Below are 20,353 nucleotides of genomic sequence, written 5' to 3'. Positions count from 1 at the left end.
GGCCCAAAACCGGTCAATCTTTGCTTCCTGAGGAAGATCTTCACTGCCAAGTACTTGGTAGTCCACTACTTCTTCCTGGAGGCTATCCAGGTCCAATCGCAGCTGCGGCTTGGAACTTACAAGCGTATTTCTTCATCTTATTCATCGTCGGCGTCGCCACGGCTGTATCTTCCTCGTTCTTCTGCTTCGTCTCCTTGTTGTGTGCGCAGTTGTGCACTGCACTCTCTAAAAGCCATAGATGTTATTGTCACATATGCATGTACAGTAGATGGCAGTATTGTCCTGTTTAAGAGTGTCACAACATTGCTGTTCACGGCAGACGAACTGCTTTACGGTAGACGAAAACGTGACTGCTGTTGTTGTGTGTTGTTAGCGCGCTGGGAGGACGTTAATGAAACTGCCTAACAATAAACCCACATAAGAAACCAAGAACTCGCCCTCGATCATTCTACAGTTATAACGTGATTGGGCAGGCACGCTGTTTATATTGTGGGAAAGCGGACGTGAAACCAGGCTGTCCTCACTCAGGTCCGCATGGAGCTGGAGGGGGCGCGGCCTCCAGCTCCGCCTGAATTTTGGGAGATTTTCGGTAGAAAATTTGTCCCGGGAGGTTTTTGGGAGAGGCGCTGAATTTCAGGAGTCTCCCGGAAAATCCGGGAGGGTTGGCAAGTATGGGCAATATGACTCAAGTAAACAACACCAACATTTTAAATGTTCCCTTGAAAATATACAACATTACACACGGCGCTCAAAAATCTGTCAAAATGTTTTAGTATGACTTTGGTAAGCTATGAAGCCGCACCGCTTGATGGATTGTACTGTGCTTCAACATACGAGTATTATTATGGTGTGTGTGTATAAGGTAAAACATATTATCTGGCGTTTTGTTTCACAATATCATGCAAAAGCAACTTTTCATACCTTCTGGTACCTGCTCATCTGTATTTGGGATCTGCATAAATCCTGAAAAAATTGCGCACGTCCGCGCCGACGCCGTAAATCAGAATCAGAATCAGAAATACTTTATTAATCCCTGAGGGGAAATTAAAATTTTCAGCACAATCCCATTCAAGATTAGACAAACATTACAGGGAGATAGAACAGGATCGCTGACGGGTCTGCCAACTTCCGGCGCCCCTTACAAAAAGGTGAGATATAGTTAAACAATGGGGGGAGGGTAAGAGAAAAAAAAAATATCAGTCTAAGCCTGGGCCCCTGGAGAGGGGGTCCAGACTGATGATAATAATAAATGATAAGCTTCTTTTTTTCTCTATCTTCTTGTTATGGGACATTCATCCTCCGCTGTTGCCATTTCTAATATAAAGTAGTGTAAAGTTCTTACTTATATCTGTCAGTAAACTCGCCATGAAAGCGCTAAAACATACCGGTGTAGTGAGTTTACATTATTCACCCAAGGAACTTTAGTTATTAGAGTTCCGGTCGGACGGTTTTTCACGGGACACATTTCCGGTGTGGTTGTTTCCGGATGATGAGATGCTGCTCCGTTATTGATTTAAGTAAAGTCTGAATGTCATTAAAACAGTTAACTCCATCTTTTGACACTTCTTCCACTCCCGTCCTTGCACGCTACACAGCTACAACAAAGATGACGGGGAGAAGACGGTGATGTAACACAGTGGTGAACATGCCCTTTCCCAACTACTTTGGCACGTGTTGCAGCCATGAAATTCTAAGTTAATTATTATTTGCAAAAAAATAATAAAGTGTATGAGTTCGAACATCAAATATCTTGTCTTTGTAGTGCATTCAATTGAATATGGGTTGAAATGGATTTGCAAATCATTGTATTCCGTTTATATTTACATCTAACACAATTTCCCAATGGGGTTTGTAAATCGAAATGTTTAATCTAAACATAGATGTTGAATCTAACCCTCAAATCTAAATCTGACTGTTAAATGTAAATCTTAAATCTAAATGTTATGTCTAATAGGGATGTCCCGATCCGATATTTGGATCGGATCGGCTGCCGACATTTGCCAAAAATTGCGTATCGGCAAGGCATGGGAAAATGTCGATCCAGATCCAGTTTTAAAAAAAACTCCGGTCCGTGTTTTCCAACGCACCGATTTAAATAATACATTCCACTTTTCTGCTGCTCCGTAATTTCCGTTCCGCATTTTCCAGCACACCTTCAACACATCCACAATTCTCACGCAGTTGCTTTTAGCTGCTGGCATTACACGACAGGCTCTTCTCACTCTTTCCTGTGTCTCCCTCTCACAGACAGCAAGTGCACCTTCTTACACACGTCACATACTGTCACGTCATTCGTCACATACTGTCACGTCATACGTCACATACTGTCACGTCATACGTCACATACTGTCACGTCATACGTCACATACTGTCACGTCATACGTCACATACTGTCACGACATACGTCACATACATATACGTCCTCCCCGAGCAGAGAGGTAGCAGCATGGCTAACGTTAGCTGTGATGCTAGCGCAGCCGTGCGAGCAACGCTCCCTCTAAGGTGCTCGCCTGTGCAATTGCGCACTGTTTAAGCGTCCTCTGCGCGTAGCAAATCTATGCCACGCACAAAATCAAATAAAAAAATAAGCGCATAACAATTTTCGACACACGGACACGACAGAGAAAACCGTTTTCGTCATCATTGTTCAAATATTGTGACGTCTGTCGAGACGCTTATCTCCATTCGGTGCCACACGCCCACACCATCAAAATGCCGAGGCAAAAATTTCCACATCAACACCGTATGAAAAAATTAGTGATTTTTTTAGTTGTGATTTCCTTCTCTGCATGAAAGTTTAAAAGTAGCATATATTAATGCAGTATGAAGAAGAATGTTTTAATGTAGACATGCAAGCCTTGAAAGAAAATTTTGAAAATCAAGACTACATTTCCTGCAAATGGGTGCATTTCTACCCTATATTTTAACTTTAGATTTATTCTCATATCAAACTCTTTTGGCTGTCTTTTTGACACTTACATCAGGCGCCCCCCTCCACACCCTGGATTATAAATAATGTAAATAATTCAATGTGATTATCTTGTGTGATGACTGTATTATGATGATAGTATATATCTGTATCATGAATCAATTTAAGTGGACCCCGACAAGTTGAAAAACTTATTGGGGTGTTACCATTTAGTGGTCAATTGTACGGAATATGTACTTCACTGTGCAACCTACTAATAAAAGTCTCAATCAATCAATCAAAACACATAGAATCATCATACTGCTGTGATTATATGCATCAAGTGTTCATTCAAGGCTAAGGCAAAATATCGAGATATATATTGTGTATCGCAATATGGCATTAAAATATCTCAATATTAAAAAAAGGCCATATCGCCCAGCCCTAGTTCAATGATGCCATTTCTGTTTGTCATGTATAATTTTGTCTATTTTGTGTTTATCCTTGAATAAACAGGTCAGTTTCTTGTTACCAACCATTTTGTATTATTCAAACTCCCCTAATTCAGCTGGCTAGTTGTTATCAAGAGTACTAAAACCCTTTTCAACATGATTCTGACAACTAATTAGGCTAAATAACTTTAAACTTTAATACATGCTCGGATAGGCCAGTATCGGTCAGTATCGGTATCGGTCAGTATCGGTATCGGATCGGAAATGCAAAAACAATATCGGTATCGGATCGGAAGTGCAAAAACCTGGATCGGGACATCCCTAATGTCTAAAGCTAAATGTTGAATGTACGGTAAATCTAAACGTGAGTGCTAAATCTTAAATCAAAACCTTAATGTTACATCTAAATCTTAAATCTAAATCCTCAATGTAAATCTTGAATTTAAAAATCAGAGCGTTAAATGTTGAATCTAAACTCAAATGTTAAATCTAAATCTTAAATTTAAAATGCTGCAGTTAATGTTAAATCCAAATCCAAATATTAAATGTAAATGTAAATCTCAAATCTAAATGTGAGCGCTAAATGTTAAATCTAAATGTTTAAATCTAACTCTTAAATTTGAATGTAAATCTAAATGTGAACGCTAAATAAAGAATAATGTAAGTAAAGATGAATATTCATAGAACTGCCAAATTTCCACCCCGTGGCTCATTGGCAACACGCCTACATCTATCTTACTGCGGAAGAAGCAAACATGACAGATGATTAATGAAAACTTAATTTCGATGAAGTTGCCTATTCTTAAAAATGTTAGCTCCAAACGTGTGCGTGGTCATGGCGTGTTGCCCATCCATCCAACCATTTTCCACCGCTTGTCCCTTTTGGGGTCGTGGGGGGTGCTGGAGCCTATCTCAACTGCATTCGGGCGGAAGGCGGGGTACACCCTGGACAAGTCGCCACCTCATCGCAGATGGCGTGTTGCATAAAGACATAGTTGAAAAGAAGGCGATCAAACAGCCGATCGCTTTACTTCTGCATTTGACAATGCTTTAGATGTGTTCTTAGGAATATGTCTTAGTTGGGAGCTCAATAGTAAAAACAGAATTGTGGTGAGTGTGAAGTCGTCATTTGGTCAGAGGTTTGGTTCCGGGGCTAACGTCACTTTTCCATCTTCTCCCTGCTCCTCGCAGCACGACACAGCATCGCCGTCTGAGTTGTGGGCGTGTCTTGGCTCGTCGAGAAGCGTGATGGAAAATGTAGATGAAGGAAAGATGACACTCACTTAAGTTTGTTCATCTTAAACATTTATCTCCAAAACCCAAAACCAGTGAAGTTGGCACCTTGTGTAACTTGTAAATAAAAACAGAATACAATGATTTGCAAATCCTTTTCAACTTATATTCAATTGAATAGACTGCAAAGACAATATAATTAATGTTCGAACTGAGAAACTTAATTAAAAATAAATAAATAGTTAACTTAGAATTTAATGGCAGCAACACATTGCAAAAAAGTTGGCACAGGGGCATTTTTACCACTGTGTTACATGGCCTTTCCTTTTAACAACACTCAGTAAACGTTTGGGAACTGAGGAGACACATTTTTGAAGCTTTTCAGGTGGAATTCTTTCCCATTCTTGCTTGATGTACAGCTTAAGTTGTTCAACAGTCCGGGGGTCTCCGTTGTGGTATTTTAGGCTTCATAATGTGCCACACATTTTCAGTGGGAGACAGGTCTAGTACCCACACTCTTTTACCATGAAGCCACGCTGTTGTAACACGTGGCTTGGCATTGTCTTGCTGAAATAAGCAGGGGCGTCCATGAAAAAGACGTTGCTTGGATGGCAAAATATGTTGCTCCAAAACCTGTATGTACCTTTCAGCATTAATGGTGCCTTCACAGATGTGTAAGTTTCCCATGCCTTGGGCACTAATACACCCCCATACCATCACAGATGCTTGCTTTTGAACTTTGCGCCTATAACAATCTGGATGGTTATTTCCTTATTTGTTCCGAAGGACACAACGTCCACAGTTTTTCCAAAAACAATTTGAAATGTGGACTCGTCAGACCTCAGAACACTTTTCCACTTTGCATCAGTCCATCTTAGATGAGCTCGGGCCCAACGAAGCTGGCAGCGTTTCTGGGTGTTGTTGATAAATGGCTTTCGCTTTGCATAGTAGAGTTTTAACTTGCACTTACAGATGTAGCGACAAACTATAGTTACTGACAGTGGTTTTCTGAAGTGTTCCTGAGCCCATGTGGTGATATCCTTTACTCACTGATGTCGCTTTGTGATGCAGAACCGCCTGAGGGATCGAAGGTCCGTAATATCATCAATTCCGTGCAGTGAGTTCTCCAGATTCTCTGAACCTTTTGATGATATTACGGACCGTAGATGGTGAAATCCCTAAATTCCTTGCAATAGCTGGTAGAGAAATGTTGTTCTTAAACTGTTTGACGATTTGCTCACACATTTGTTCACAAAGTGGTGACCGTTGCCCCAGTTGATATTGTTACACGTAGAGATGTCCGATAATATCGGGCTGCCGATATTATCGACTGATAAATGCTTTAAAATGTAATATCGGAAATTATCGGTATCGGTTTCAAAAAGTAAAATGTATGACTTTTTACAACGCCGTTGTACGGAGTGGTACACGGACGTAGGGAGAAGTACAGAGCGCCAATAAACCTTAAAGGCACTGCCTTTGCGTGCCAGCCCAATCCTATAATACCTACGGCCTTTCACACACACAAGTGAATGAAAGCATACTTGGTCAACAGCCATACAGGTCACACTGAGGGTGGCCGTATAAACAACTTTAACACTGTTACAAAAATGCGCCACACTGTGAACCCACACCAAACAAGAAGGACAAACACATTTGGGGAGAACATCCGCACTGTAGCACAACATAAACACAACAGAACAAATACCCAGAACCCCTTGCAGCACTAACTCTTCCGGGACGCTACAATATACACCCCCCGCTACTCCCTAACACCTCAACCCCGCCCACCTCAGGGAGAGCATGTCCCAAATTCCAAGCTGCTGTTAAAAAATGTTTAAAAAAATAATGCACTTTGTGACTTCAATAATAAATATGGCAGTGCCATGTTGGCATTTTTTTTTTCCATAACTTGAGTTGATTTATTTTGGAAAACCTTGTTACATTGTTTAATGCATCCAGCGGAGCATCACAACAAAATTAGGCATAATAATGTGTTAATTCCACGACTGTATATATCGGTATCGGTTGATATCGGAATCGGTAATTAAGAGTTAGACAATATCGGATATCGGCAAACAAGCCATTATCGGACATCTCTAGTGAGTACACATTACCCCTGCGACAGGCCGCCGTTCCCACCGCCTTGCACCACTGCAAGTGTACCAGGGTCCACGCGATAAGAGTAATGACCTGAACGGCCACAGTCCTAAACACAGTGACGGGCAGATTAAGGCAACAGATGTCTGTCTGGTTGCGGCGGTGCAGCTGGAGGAGGTCAATATTTTAGCCCAGCGCTTCCTTTCTCCGTATTGTTAAAGCGCAAAACGTGCGTGGCGTGTTTTCCAGTCCAGTTCCGAGTAGAACGCCATTTCGTTAACCATGCAACAGATGTCACCCTATCAAATTAAAGCTTAATGCTCGGCCAACAGGAACAACACTTCAGAGCTCACCATGACACCACACGGCTTAAACACTCGACCGTGTGTGTGTGTGTGTGTGTGTGTGTGTGCGCCAGAGTGAGCTCAGCTAGCATCACTCCACAGGAGCGGTGACATTTGTTGTTCTTGGAGGTCTTGTGGATGGCCACATCTCATGTCCGTCTCTTTGAGTCGTTACCCGGGTGACGCCGCTCGTGTTTAAGGGGAACTTGACTGTCAGCCACTCGCCTCCCTGGGTCACCAGATCCAAGGGATTTGCATAATTCATGAGAGTTTCAGCGCGGGAGAACAGTGGCGACAGGTGTTTGCAGCCGCGAAGGAGGACGAGCATGTCCAAGAAGCCAAAGGTAAAAAAACAAAACAAATGACTTTGCAGTAAACGCAAATACTTTTTAGGTGGATTTTTAAACATTTGATCATTTTGCATGAAGCGGAATAGTGACGATCAAGTGCTTATTCTGGAAACCCTCAGCCTGACTCAGCATTTTGTGTTCACCGAGGCCTCCGTTTCCTCTGCAAGTGAAGTTGTGTTACTTCATGATCTCTGAACATCACTATAAAGCTGCAAGTAGGGTGGATCAAATTTTAATCACAATCACGATCGTGACTGCCACAATCAAATAAATGGTAAATGGTAGGGATGTTGGATAAGATCGGCCTGCCGATATTATCGGCCGATAAATGCGTTAAAATGTAATATTGGAAAATATCGGTATCGTTTTTTTTTTATTATGTGTACCGTTTTTTTTTTGTTTTTGTTTTTGTTTTTTGTTTTTTTAATTAAATCAACATAAAAAACACAAGATCCATCCATCCATCCATCTTCTTCCGCTTATCCGAGGTCGGGTCGCGGGGGCAGCAGCCTAAGCAGGGGAGCCCAGACTTTCCTCTCCCCAACCACTTCGTCCAGCTCCTCCCGGGGGATCCCGAGGCGTTCCCAGGCCAGCCGGGAGACATAGTCTTCCCAACGTGTCCTGGGTCTTCCCCGTGGCCTCCTACCGGTTGGACGTGCCCTAAACACCTCCCGAGGGAGGCGTTCGGGTGACATCCTGACCAGATGCCCGAACCACCTCATCTGGCTCCTCTCGATGTGGAGGAGCAGTGGCTTTACTTTGAGCTCCCCCCGGATGGCAGAGCTTCTCACCCTATCTCTAAGGGAGAGCACCGCCACCCGGCGGAGGAAACTCATTTCGGCCGCTTGTACCCGTGATCTTGTCCTTTCGGTCATAACCCAAAGCTCCTTACCTATGGTCAAAAACACAAGATACACTTACAATTAGTGCACCAACCCAAAAAACCTCCCTCATTCACACAAAAAGGTTGTTTCTTTGTTATTAATATTCTGGTTCCTACATTATACATCAATATATATCAATACAATCTGCAAGGGATACAGTCCGTAATAGGGTTGGGTATCGTTTGAGTTCGAACGATTCCGATTCCGATTCTTTGTTTCGTTTCCGATTCCTGACGATTCTCGATTCCGATTCTTCTTGTACCATGTGTTTGACAGGTAGTCCCTGGAAGGTGGTATGTATTTTGGGTTGAGAGTTTTCACCATATCCCTGCAAACATAAACAAACATGTAATGTTGCTGTTACTGTTTAGCCCAGTATCAATTAGCTTAGCTCTAACGTTATTGCTTAACTAACCGAAATGTTGGAGATTCCACCTCTGAAAAAGGACGCAGTCTTTTGACTATGTGTGCAGTGACCTTTCTGTGGCACTTTTCCGTCTGTGGCACCGACATCTTCCCCATTGCCGCTACGGTGAACGGAGTACGCTGAGCACATCGCGGAGCCTGGCTAGCAGGTTGTAAATTGTCTATGAAAAAATACGCGGGCTAATTTGTTAGCTGCCTCAACGTTGGCGCAAAACACATTATTTAGTGCATATATATTGTTTTACTTACCGGATTCGGACTGCAGTGCAGTCACCGAGGTGCCAGGCTAGGCGTCGGAGGCAGAGGACGGTCGGCGCAGCGCGTCGAAGACGGGACACGCATTTATTTGTACTCCATGAACTCGGAGGTGCTTCATCATGTTCGACGTGCACCCTCCTAAGCACGAAACAGTCCTGTCGCACGTGTTACATTTCGCCGATATTTCATTTTTTTTAGTAAAATAAAGCCACACTTTTGACCGCCGACACCCTTGACTGACTCGCTCGGCTACATAGGCTCGGCTATGCTAACACTTCCGGCGGTGGGCGCTTCTTCGTTGGTGTTCAGCGGCTTCTTCTTCCGGTCGGCGGACTTATTCTTTTTTTCCGGTCGGCGGACTGGGTATCGAAACTAGGAATCGAAATTTAAACTTTTGAACGATTCCGGGAGAATCGGAAAGTTAGTCCCGGTTCCAATCGATACTCGATACTCGATACCCAACCCTAGTCCGTAAGCTCACATGATTGTGCGTGCTGCTGGTCCACTAATAGTACTAACCTTTAACAGTTAATTTTACTCATTTTCATTAATTACTAGTTTCTATGTAACTGTTTTTATATTGTTTTACTTTCTTTTTTATTCAAGACATTGTTTTTAATTTATTTATCTTATTTTATTAAAAAAGTACCTTATCTTCACCATACCTGGTTGTCCAAATTAGGCATAACAATGTGTTAATTCCACGACTGTATATATCTGTTGATATCGGTATCGGTAATTAAAGAGTTGGACAATATCGGATATCGGATATCGGCAAAAAGCCATTATCGGACATCATTAGTAAATGGTAAATTGGTAAATGGGTTATACTAGGGCTGGGCGATATATCGATATCCTCGATATATTGCGGGTTTGTCTCTGTGCGATATAGAAAATGACTATATCGTGATATCCGAGTCTACGTTCTCACGCAGTTGCTTTTAACTGCGGGCATTACACTCCAGGCGTTTCTCACTCTTTGTTGTCTCTCCTTCTCACAGAGACATAAAACAAGCGCACCTTCTTACATACGTCACATACGTATACGCCCTCGCGGAGCAGAGGGCATGGGTAACGTTAGCTGTGGTGCGAGTGGTAATACAAGGGAAAGAAGGTGCGACTCTGGTAACAAACGAAGGAAGAATTAATTCCCAAGAAAAACAGCAGGGGGTCCATCGTCTGGCGGTGGTTTGGCTTCAAGTGGGAATATGTCGAACTGAAAACCGTAATTTGTCAAGTGTGGAGCAAAAGCGGTGCTACAAAAAATTTGAAAAGTCACCCGCTAGAGAATGAAGAGTGCTTGAAACTCCGCATGTCAACATCTCTGTTCGGTGCCACACCAACAAAATGCCCAAGCAATCATATCAAAAAATAGTCAACAACAGAAGGAGATAACGTCCGCAGGAACCTACCACATAGCGAAGGACATACACTATTTGATTTCCTATTATGCAGCTCATTTTTATTTGACACTTATTGAAATATCTTGTGTGACATCATGCACAAAAGTGCACTTTAATTGTTTTAAACTATTGTAGTGGCGTTCTGTACAAAAAGTGCACTTTAGTGTTGTTTTGATATGTCATCTTAGTGACATCATGCACAAAAATGCACTCATAGCTTGTTTTAAAATGTCTCTGACAATCTTGCACTTTCTGTTTTGTAAATGACATGAATGTTTGTGCCACTGCTTAATAACTGTTTAATAAATACACTTTTGCTAAATTGACTTAGTTGTGGTTTCCCTCTCTGCATGTAAGTTTAAAATGAGCATATATTAATGCAGTATGAACAAGAATGTTTTAATGTAGACACATAGAATCATCATACTGCTATGATTATATGTGTTCATTCAAGGCTAAGGCAAAATATCGAGATATATATCGTGTATCGTGACATGGCCTAAAAATATCGAGATATTAAAAAAAGGCCATATCGCCCAGCCCTAGGTTATACTTGTATAGCGCTTTTCTGCCTTTCAAGGTACTCAAAGCGCTTTGACACTATTTCCACATTCAGACACGCATTCACACACTGATGGCGGGGGCTGCCATGCAAGGCAGCTAACTACGACCCATCAGGAGCAAGGGTGAAGTGCCTTGCTCAAAGACGCAACACACCTGACTAGGTTGGTCTAGGGTGGGGATCGAACCAGGAACCCTCAGGTTGCAGGCACATTCACACTCATATTCAGTACTATAACGCCTCTGAAAAGTAGCAATCCCGACCTCGGACTGTAAGATTTTGTGTTAAAATAAAGCCAATAATGCCTTTTATTTAGAAAAGTATCGAAATAATTTTGGTACCGGTACCAAAATATTAGTATCGGGACAACACTAGTCTGGACTACAGGCAGGCCAGTCTAGTACCCGCACTCTTTTACTATGAAGCCACGCTGTTGTGACACGTGGCTTGGCATTGTCTTGCTGAAATAAGCAGGGTGCGTCCATGATAACGTTGCTTGGATGGCAACATATGTTGCTCCAAAACCTGTATGTACCTTTCAGCATTAATGGTGCCTTCACAGATGTGTAAGTTACCCATGCCTTGGGCACTAATACACCTCCATACCATCACAGATGCTGGCTTTTCAACTTTGCGCCTATAATAATCCAGATGGTCCTTTTCCTCTTTGGTCCAGAGGACACGACGTCCACAGTTTCCAAAAAATGTGGACTCGTCAGACCACAGAACACTTTTCCACTTTGCATCAGTCCATCTTAGATGAGCTCGGGCCCAGCGAAGCCGGCGGCGTTTCTGGGTGTTGTTGATGAATGGCTTTCGCTTTGCATAATAGAGTTTTAACTTGCACTTACAGATGTAGCGACCAACTGTAGTTACTGACGGTGGTTTTCTGAAGTGTTCCTGAGCCCATGTGGTGATATCCTTTACACACTGATGTTGCTTTTTGATGCAGTACTGCCTGAGGGATCGAAGGTCCGTAAAAATGCAGTGATTTCTCCAGATTCTCTGAACATTTTGATGATATTACGAACCGTAGAAGGTGAAATTCCTAAATTCCTTGCAATAGCTGGTTGAAAAATGTTGTTTTTAAACTGTTGGACAATTTGCTCACGCATTTGTTGACAAAGTGGTGAGCCTCGCCCCATCCTTGTTGGTGAATGACTGAGCATTTCATGGAAGCTGCTTTTATACCCAATCATGGCACCCACCTGTTCCCAATTAGCCTGTTCACCTGTGGGATGTTCCAAATAAGTGTTTGTAGAGCATTCCTCAACTTTCTCAGTCTTTTTTTGCCACTTTTGCCAGCTTTTTTGAAACATGTTGCAGGCATCAAATTCCAAATAAGCTAATATTTGAAAAAATTTACGTTTTCCAATTAGAACGTTAAGTATCTTGTCTTTGTAGTCTATTCAGTTGAATATAGATTGAAAATAATTAGTTTTCTGTTTTTATTTACGAATTACACTACGTGCCAACTTCACTGGTTTTGAGTTTTGTAATAATGAACAAAAATATAATATTTTTCTTAAACTATATGGATAATTTATATTAGTCCCTCCAGGATTGCGCCTGCTTTTGTTTGTAATTGTTGTGGCCTAAAATGCCTGAATTTGCGGTAGCTTTTTCAGAAATCTGTGGGAAAAGTTGCAATGTTTTAACATTTACTTTTTTATAACAACAATTAATAACTTTGGATTTTATGAATTTGTTATCGATGTTTGGGGTGTTCCTTGTAACCTTGACATGAAAAAGCACAGGAATAAAAAAATGTACAAACCCCGTTTCCATATGAGTTGGGAAATTGTGTTGGATGTAAATATAAACGGAATACAATGATTTGCAAATCATTTTCAACCCATATTCAATTGAATATGCTACAAAGACAACATATTTGATGTTCAAACTCATAAACTTTATTTTGTTTTGCAAATAATAATTAACTTAGAATTTCATGGCTGCAACACGTGCCAAAGTAGTTGGGAAAGGGCATGTTCACCACTGTGTTACATGGCCTTTCCTTTTAACAACACTCAGTAAACATTTGGGAACTGAGAAGACACATTTTTTAAGCTTCTCAGGTGGAATTATTTCCCATTCTTGCTTGATGTACAGCTTAAGTTGTTCAACAGTCCGGGGGTCTTCGTTGTGGTATTTTAGGCTTCATAATGCGCCACACATTTTCAATGGGAGACAGGTCTGGACTACAGGTAGGCCAGTCTAGTACCCGCACTCTTTTACTATGAAGCCACGCTGTTGTAACACGTGGCTTGGCATTGTCTTGCTGAAATAAGCAGGGGCGTCCATGAAAAAGACGTTGCTTGGATGGCAACATATGTTGCTCCAAAACCTGTATGTACCTTTCAGCATTAATGGTGCCTTCACATATGTGTAAGTTACCCATGTCTTGGGCACTAATACACCCCCATACCATCACAGATGCTGGCTTTTCAACTTTGCGCCTATAATAATCCGGATGGTCCTTTTCCTCTTTGGTCCAGAGGACACAACGTCCACAGTTTCCAAAAAATGTGGACTCGTCAGGCCACAGAACACTTTTCACTTTGCATCAGTCCATCTTAGATGAGCTCGGGCCCAGCGAAGCCGGCGGCGTTTCTGGGTGTTGTTGATAAATGGCTTTCGCTTTGCATAGTAGAGTTTTAACTTGCACTTACAGATGTAGTGACCAACTGTAGTTACTGACGGTGGTTTTCTGAAGTGTTCCTGAGCGCCATGTGGTGATATCCTTTACACACTGATGTTGCTTTTTGATGCAGTACTGCCTGAGGGATCGAAGGTCCGTAATATCATCGCTTACGTGCAGGGATTTCTCCAGATTCTCTGAACCCTTTGATGATATTACGGACCGTAGATGGTGAAATCCCTAAATTCCTTGCAACAGCTCGTTGAGAAAGGTTTTTCTCAAACTGTTCAACAATTTGCTCACGCATTTGTTGACAAAGTGGTGACCCTCGCCCCATCCTTGTTTGTGAATGACTGAGCATTTCATGGAATCTACTTTTATACGCAATCATGGCACCCACCTGTTCCCAATTTGCCTGTTCACCTGTGGGATGTTCCAAATAAGTGTTTGATGAGCATTCCTCAACTTTATCAGTATTTATTGCCACCTTTCCCAACGTCTTTGTCACGTGTTGCTGGCATCAAATTCTAAAGTTAATGATTATTTGCAAAAAAAAAAATGTTTATGAGTTTGAACATCAAATATGTTGTCTTTGTAGCATATTCAACTGAATATGGGTTGAAAATGATTTGCAAATCATTGTATTCCGTTTAAATGTACATCTAACACAATTTCCCAACTCATATGGAAACGGGGTTTGTAAAACACAAAAATACAAAAACAAATATTTTGTTGATGTTTTCCTCATTTTAAAAGTAGACACAAGATGGCAGTAAAAGGACAAACTCAGAGCTAATTATCGACTTGCTGTACCTTTATAATAGTAATAATATAGAATACAGAAAGAAACACCACCAAAGTGTCCGCTGTCTGCTCTGTCTGTCGTCCACAAGTTGCAGACATTCTCCGTGTATGTTTTACACTTGAAAAGTGTTTGTCCATCCTAAACATTCATTTATGTTCCAACACATTTACCCACGCACGGTAAAAACAATTGTAAACTGCTGAGAGCGATCTATAAAACCAATATTTGTTGATAAATAAGAGACAATTAAAGAATAACATCAGACTTCAACATCTCTAACATGACTTCAGTATATGCTGCCTCTTTGCTAGGTCTGCATTTCAAATGAAAATCTGTTGTAATTGTTTTACCATGAATAAATAAAGTTTAAGTCAATATATAAATATATGTGAAGTAAATGTTTATATACTGCATTAGTCAGAAGGATGTGTGCTCTTGACAGGCCTGAGGAGGACAATTGTACCGATAAGCAATAAAGCGTTGCTATATTGTTACATGTTGCTTTTCCTGCTTCATCGACACAAAAAAAAACTTCTGATTACGGGGCGACGCGCAGAGACACATTACATTGTTGAAAATGATGCTGATTACACACTGGACACTTTGGACTAAGTTATTATTTTTTTAAAAGACTAAAATAAATAGACACGTCAGGGTTACCCCTACATGTACTTGATCGTGGTGATACGCCACGGCAAAATAAAAGCCGCCACACCCTAAACATTAGTTGTTGTTTTTTTAGGTGAAAACAAATGTAGTATATATACATTTGTGTGTGTGTGTGTGTGTGTGTGTGTGTGTGTGTATGTATGTATGTATCAGTGACGTGCGGTGAGGTTCATGGCTGGTGAGGCACTGACTTCATCACAGTCAGATTTACAAACATATGAACCCTAAAGAGTATCTTATTCACCATTTGATTGGCAGCAGTTAACGGGTTATGTTTAAAAGCTCATACCAGCATTCTTCCCTGCTTGGCACTCAGCATCAAGGCTTGGAATTGGGGGTTAAATCACCAAAAATTATTCCCGGGCGCGGCGCCGCTGCTGCCCACTGCTCCCCTCATCTCCCAGGGGGTGAACAAGGGGATGGGTCAAATGCAGAGGACAAATTTCACCACACCTAGTGTGTGTGTGACAATCATTGGTACTTTAACTTAACTTTAACTTTACACATACAAACTGTAGCACACAAAAAAGCACATTTAATAAAAAAACTTTATTATGGTCTTACCTTTACTTATAAATAAAGTTCATGCGCCGCTGTTGTGCTGGATTAATGAACCCCCTGCCGGGAGTGTTATATCAACTAAAGCCCTCACTTCAACTTTCCACGTGCAAGATTGAATCTATTTAAAAAAGTGTAACCGAGGGTTTATAAATGTTGCCTATACTGTATGAAACTACAAAATAACAAATACATAGGCTCCAGTTTACATGAGGACCACTTTTTTTACCTTCTTTCAAAAACCTCCGCTCCACTGTGTCATCACTTCCGCTCTTAGCGCCTTCAAAATAAGAGCTCAAGGCATGTACTGTATAACAGCGCATAACAGGAACTTAACATCACAAAGAGGAAAGCCCATAAAAATAGGTTACAAAAGTTATTTAATAAGAAGCCAAAAAGTGCAAAAACAATAATGTTCGTGTTGGAGGAGTTGTGAATTAGGTACACCTGCAGTCTGCAGGTGTACCTAATGTTGTGGCCGTGCAGTCATTCACAACTCCTCCAACACGAACATTATTGTTTTTGCACTTTTTGGCTTCTTATGAAATAACTTTTTTAAATAGATTAAATCTTGCACGTGGAAAGTTTAAGTGTGGGCTTTAGTTGATATAACACTCCCGTCAGGGGGTGCAAATTCTACGGCGAAGGTGCAGGAGGCGGGACTACTGGAGCCTCAGCCAGTGCGTCTTTTGCAGCCGTTTTATGATTGCTCAGCACAAGAAATATATTACACACATACAGTTGTTGACAAAATACACTGTACATTATATACCTCAGCTAACTAAACTATGGAAATGTATAATATAATTCATATAGCAATACGGTCTCACTGCACAGCAGGCCAGCAGTTAGCCGAGTCCGCAATCCATGGTGAGGCACAACTGAGTGACGTGCCTCAACTGGCTGCTGTTCACCACACCGTCTCTTCTCAGTATTTGAACGGCAAATGTGAAAATTCCGCGATTTTCAATAAAAATAATCTAAAACTGTAGAGTGGCCGTGCCAGCAATCGGAGTGTTGCTGGTTACTGGGGTTCAATCCCCACCTTCTACCATCCTAGTCACGTCCGTTGTGTCCTTGGGCAAGACACTTCACCCCTTGCTCCTGATGGCTGCTGGTTAGAGCCTTGCATGGCAGCTCCCGCCATCAGTGTGTGAATGTGTGTGTGAATGGGTGAATGTGGTAATACTGTTTAAGCGCTTTGAGTACCTTGAAGGTAGAAAAGCGCTATACAAGTATAACCCATCTATCATCTATCTATCATCTAAAACTGTGAAATGGAAAATAACTTTATAGTATAATCACTGGATACATATAACAATTTAATAATTTTTTTTTCTTTTTACATTTTTTTTCTTTCCATGATGGCAGGTGAGGCCCCGCCTCACCTTCCTCTAGTGACTGCACGTCACTGGTATGTATGTATATATATATATGTGTATATATATATATATATATTACACACACAGCATATTGTTTGAGCACTTTTGACTAGTGATGCACCAATAATTCGGTCGCCAAAAAACAGATTTTGATCACCGAAACAGCGCTGCCGAAACCGGATGTTGTGATGACATAAGCAATGTGCATGGGATTGTCTGGATTGGAAGAAGCATGTCTGCGATGTGGACGTACTTTATAGTATCCCAGATATACCAGCAGACAGCGGTCTACAAAATGTGCAAATACTAAGAGGATGAGCAGTCTCTCGGAATTTGAAAAACATTTCAACAAAGTACATTGTACAATAAGCAGCAAGAATTGAAAAATAAACCAAAAAAATAGTAAAAGAAAAAGTATGTTAATTCTAATTACTAACAACACCGATTATTTTTTCAAACATTTGTTAGCCTTTTTAAAGAAAATATATGCGTCATCGTAGATTATGCACCCCCACCACGCTCCCATTGCCTCGGGTAAATTGGCAATCTGGGGTAAACCTAACACACTGTTAAAAAAGCCACTATTTCGCATGTTTTCTGTTTCTTATGCTTCACTAATAGAGTTTTAGGGTTTAAATAACATTTTTATTTTAATGGCTCAGCTTTTATTGTTTTAGCACTTTAACATTTATTCAACTGAAAAGTGCGTAACAAATAAAATCTGTTATTTGTTATTTTTGGCAGGGGTTGTGCCGTTCGTAAAAACACCTCCGTCTTGTATTCCGTCTGCGTATAGACCGATTACTCTGTTCTAGGAGAGCACAGCTTCAAGGTTCAATGTGCACAATTGAATAACTTAGTTGCTCGGACAGCATTTTGTTTATATAAGCTGAGATTCGGGTATATCATTTCTTAATGGGGAAAGACGTTAATGTTTCTGGTTTTCATGTTGGCATTCAAACTAGTCAGTCCGTGAGTTAATCAAAGTGCAGTTATTAGTCAGGGTTGTTTGACAATTAAAATTTAAAACGGTAACACTAACCGTCTTGAGTTTTATACTGCTGTTATCATTCTTACGGTTTTATTGTGACATCCCTAATGGTGGGATTTGGACAATGTTGCGAGGCCATGCATGACTGGTGGGGATTGGTTGCATTTCTGTGGCATGATTGCGCAATTTCGAAATCCTGGAGGGACTACTTTATTTAGCCTTTTTGTTAGACTATTTCATTACAGATTACATGATCACGTTCACATGCTGCTGATCCGCGGGAAATGCCGAACATTACATTAATGAATAGTTGATTATTGATCGGGGTTTTAATATTGATCATTATTAGTATGGCCATAATCGTGCAGCACTACACGGAAGGAACTTCAGTAACGGTTGTGTAACATCACAGATTTATGTTATGATCCGTCCAAATCATTTTCCTGCTTACTACTCGTACATCTTTGTTAGCTTTTGGTTTATTCTGACATCCCTGACTGGTTGAAAGGCTAAGATAAATCTCCTTACTGAGAGAAGCAATCATTTCAAAGTGAGTCAGGGGATCAAGTGAACACGGGCCATCGTCCCCATGAGGGTATTGTGTGCTTCAATGCATTATTGACTTAATGTACAAATATGCAGTATACCATGGGTGTCAAACTCTGGTCCGAAATTCGTCACGTCTGTTTTTCAGCCGGGGGGGGGGGTTGGTGGTAGCGGGGGTGTATTTTGTAGCGTCTCGGAAGAGTTAGTGCTGCAAAGGATTCTGGGTATTTGTTCTGTTGTGTTTATATTGTGTTACGGTGCGGATGTTCTCCCGAAATGTGTTTGTCATTCTTGTTTGGTGTGGATTCACAGTGTGGCGTATATTTCTAACAGTGTTAAAGTTTTTTATACTGGCACCCTCAGTGTAACCTGTATTGCTGTTGATGCAGTATGCGTTGCATTCACTCGTATGTGCGTGCAGAAGCCGCACATATCTTGTGACTGGGCCTGAACGATGTTAGAATGGATGAAAAGCGGACGTGACGATAGCTCATAGAGTACGTTAAAGGCAGTGCATTTAAGGCACGCCCCCAAGACTGTGGTCCGGGTGGACGAGATATAATGACTGATGAACACCTTCGTTCGATAATGAAGGTTGCCTCAGCTCAAAGCCTGAGCCCCGACATTAATGAACTAGCATCCAAGAAAAGATGGCAGGTATCTGGCTTGGGCACATCAGATTAGATCAGTGTGTTGCAAACTGAGCAGTTTAAAGTCCTGAATGGTTGGTTTATTCATTGTTATTTTATTTTCAAATTTATTAGCCTGTGGAAAAAGTTAATGTTGATATTTACCTCAGAAGGCTGCAACTAGAAAATAGGCATTCATTTTTTATTAAAATTGTATTTGATATGCCATTGATATTTTTTAATTATTGTTATTATTATTTGAAACTCGATTTTGCATGTCACTATAAAGTTATATAAGCCTTGCTTGTTCAATATTCAATGCAAAACTTGTTTGGGTCCCTATCAAAAGGTTAATTTGTTCAACCTTGGCCCGCGGCTTTGTTCAGTTTTACATTTTGGCCCACTCTGTCTGTATTTGAGTTTGACACCCCTGTGTTAGATTGTTAGTATGGACATAGACTTTTATATAACAAGCTACATATTTAATAAAAGATCATTACTGTAATTTTACATGAATTTGAAGTAATTTAAGAAAACAGAAAATGCTCTGTATAATTAATTTGGTATTTTTCTGTAAAAAAAATAGAAATATACATAGTTTGTCATTACTGGCATATTACTTAAAATAACAGGAGGATTGTTTATTTACAGATAATGTCTTCAATTCTACAGTTTTGTAAACTATTTTATAAACTATAAAAGGTAAAGTACTTTATTGAAGCATACTTTTTACTTTCGCGGGCCACATAAAATGATGTGGCCGGCCAGATGTGGTCAATCAATCAATCAATCAATCAATGTTTACTTATATAGCCCTAAATCACAAGTGTCTCAAAGGGCTGCATAAGCCACAACAACATCCTCGGCTCAGATCCAGGGCAAGAAAAGACTCAACCCAATGGGATGACAATGAGAAACCTTGGAGGGGACCGCAGATGTGGGGACCCCACCTGGGCGACCGGTGCAATGGACATCGAGTGGATCTAGCATAATATTGTGAGAGTCCAGTCCATAGTGGATCTAACATAATAGTGTGAGAGTCCAGTCCATAGTGGATCTAACATAATAGTGTGAGAGTCCAGTCCATAGTGGATCTAACATAATAGTGTGAGAGTCCAGTCCATAGTGGATCTAACATAATAGTGTGAGAGTCCAGTCCATAGTGGATCTAACATAATAGTGTGAGAGTCCAGTCCATAGTGGATCTAACAT

General features: G+C 40.9%; 1 protein-coding gene and 1 long non-coding RNA gene across 2 annotated transcripts in view; one reads left to right on the top strand and one right to left on the bottom strand.

Annotated features, from left to right (window-relative positions):
• Positions 1-20,353, top strand: part of cacnb2a (calcium channel, voltage-dependent, beta 2a) — a 196,845-nt gene that overhangs the window by 55,984 nt on the left and 120,508 nt on the right. The gene's annotated exons all lie outside the window — the stretch shown is intronic.
• On the bottom strand, positions 8,241-9,394 carry LOC133609269 (uncharacterized). The gene is made up of 3 exons (XR_009815691.2): positions 8,947-9,394; positions 8,687-8,858; positions 8,241-8,599 (listed from the first exon to the last, which is right to left on the bottom strand). It is a non-coding gene; the product is annotated as an uncharacterized lncRNA (long non-coding RNA).

This window comes from Nerophis lumbriciformis, linkage group LG07 (assembly GCF_033978685.3).
Source record: "Nerophis lumbriciformis linkage group LG07, RoL_Nlum_v2.1, whole genome shotgun sequence".
NCBI classification, from domain to species: Eukaryota; Metazoa; Chordata; class Actinopteri; order Syngnathiformes; family Syngnathidae; genus Nerophis; species Nerophis lumbriciformis.
This window is presented reverse-complemented; position numbering and strand designations above follow the sequence as displayed.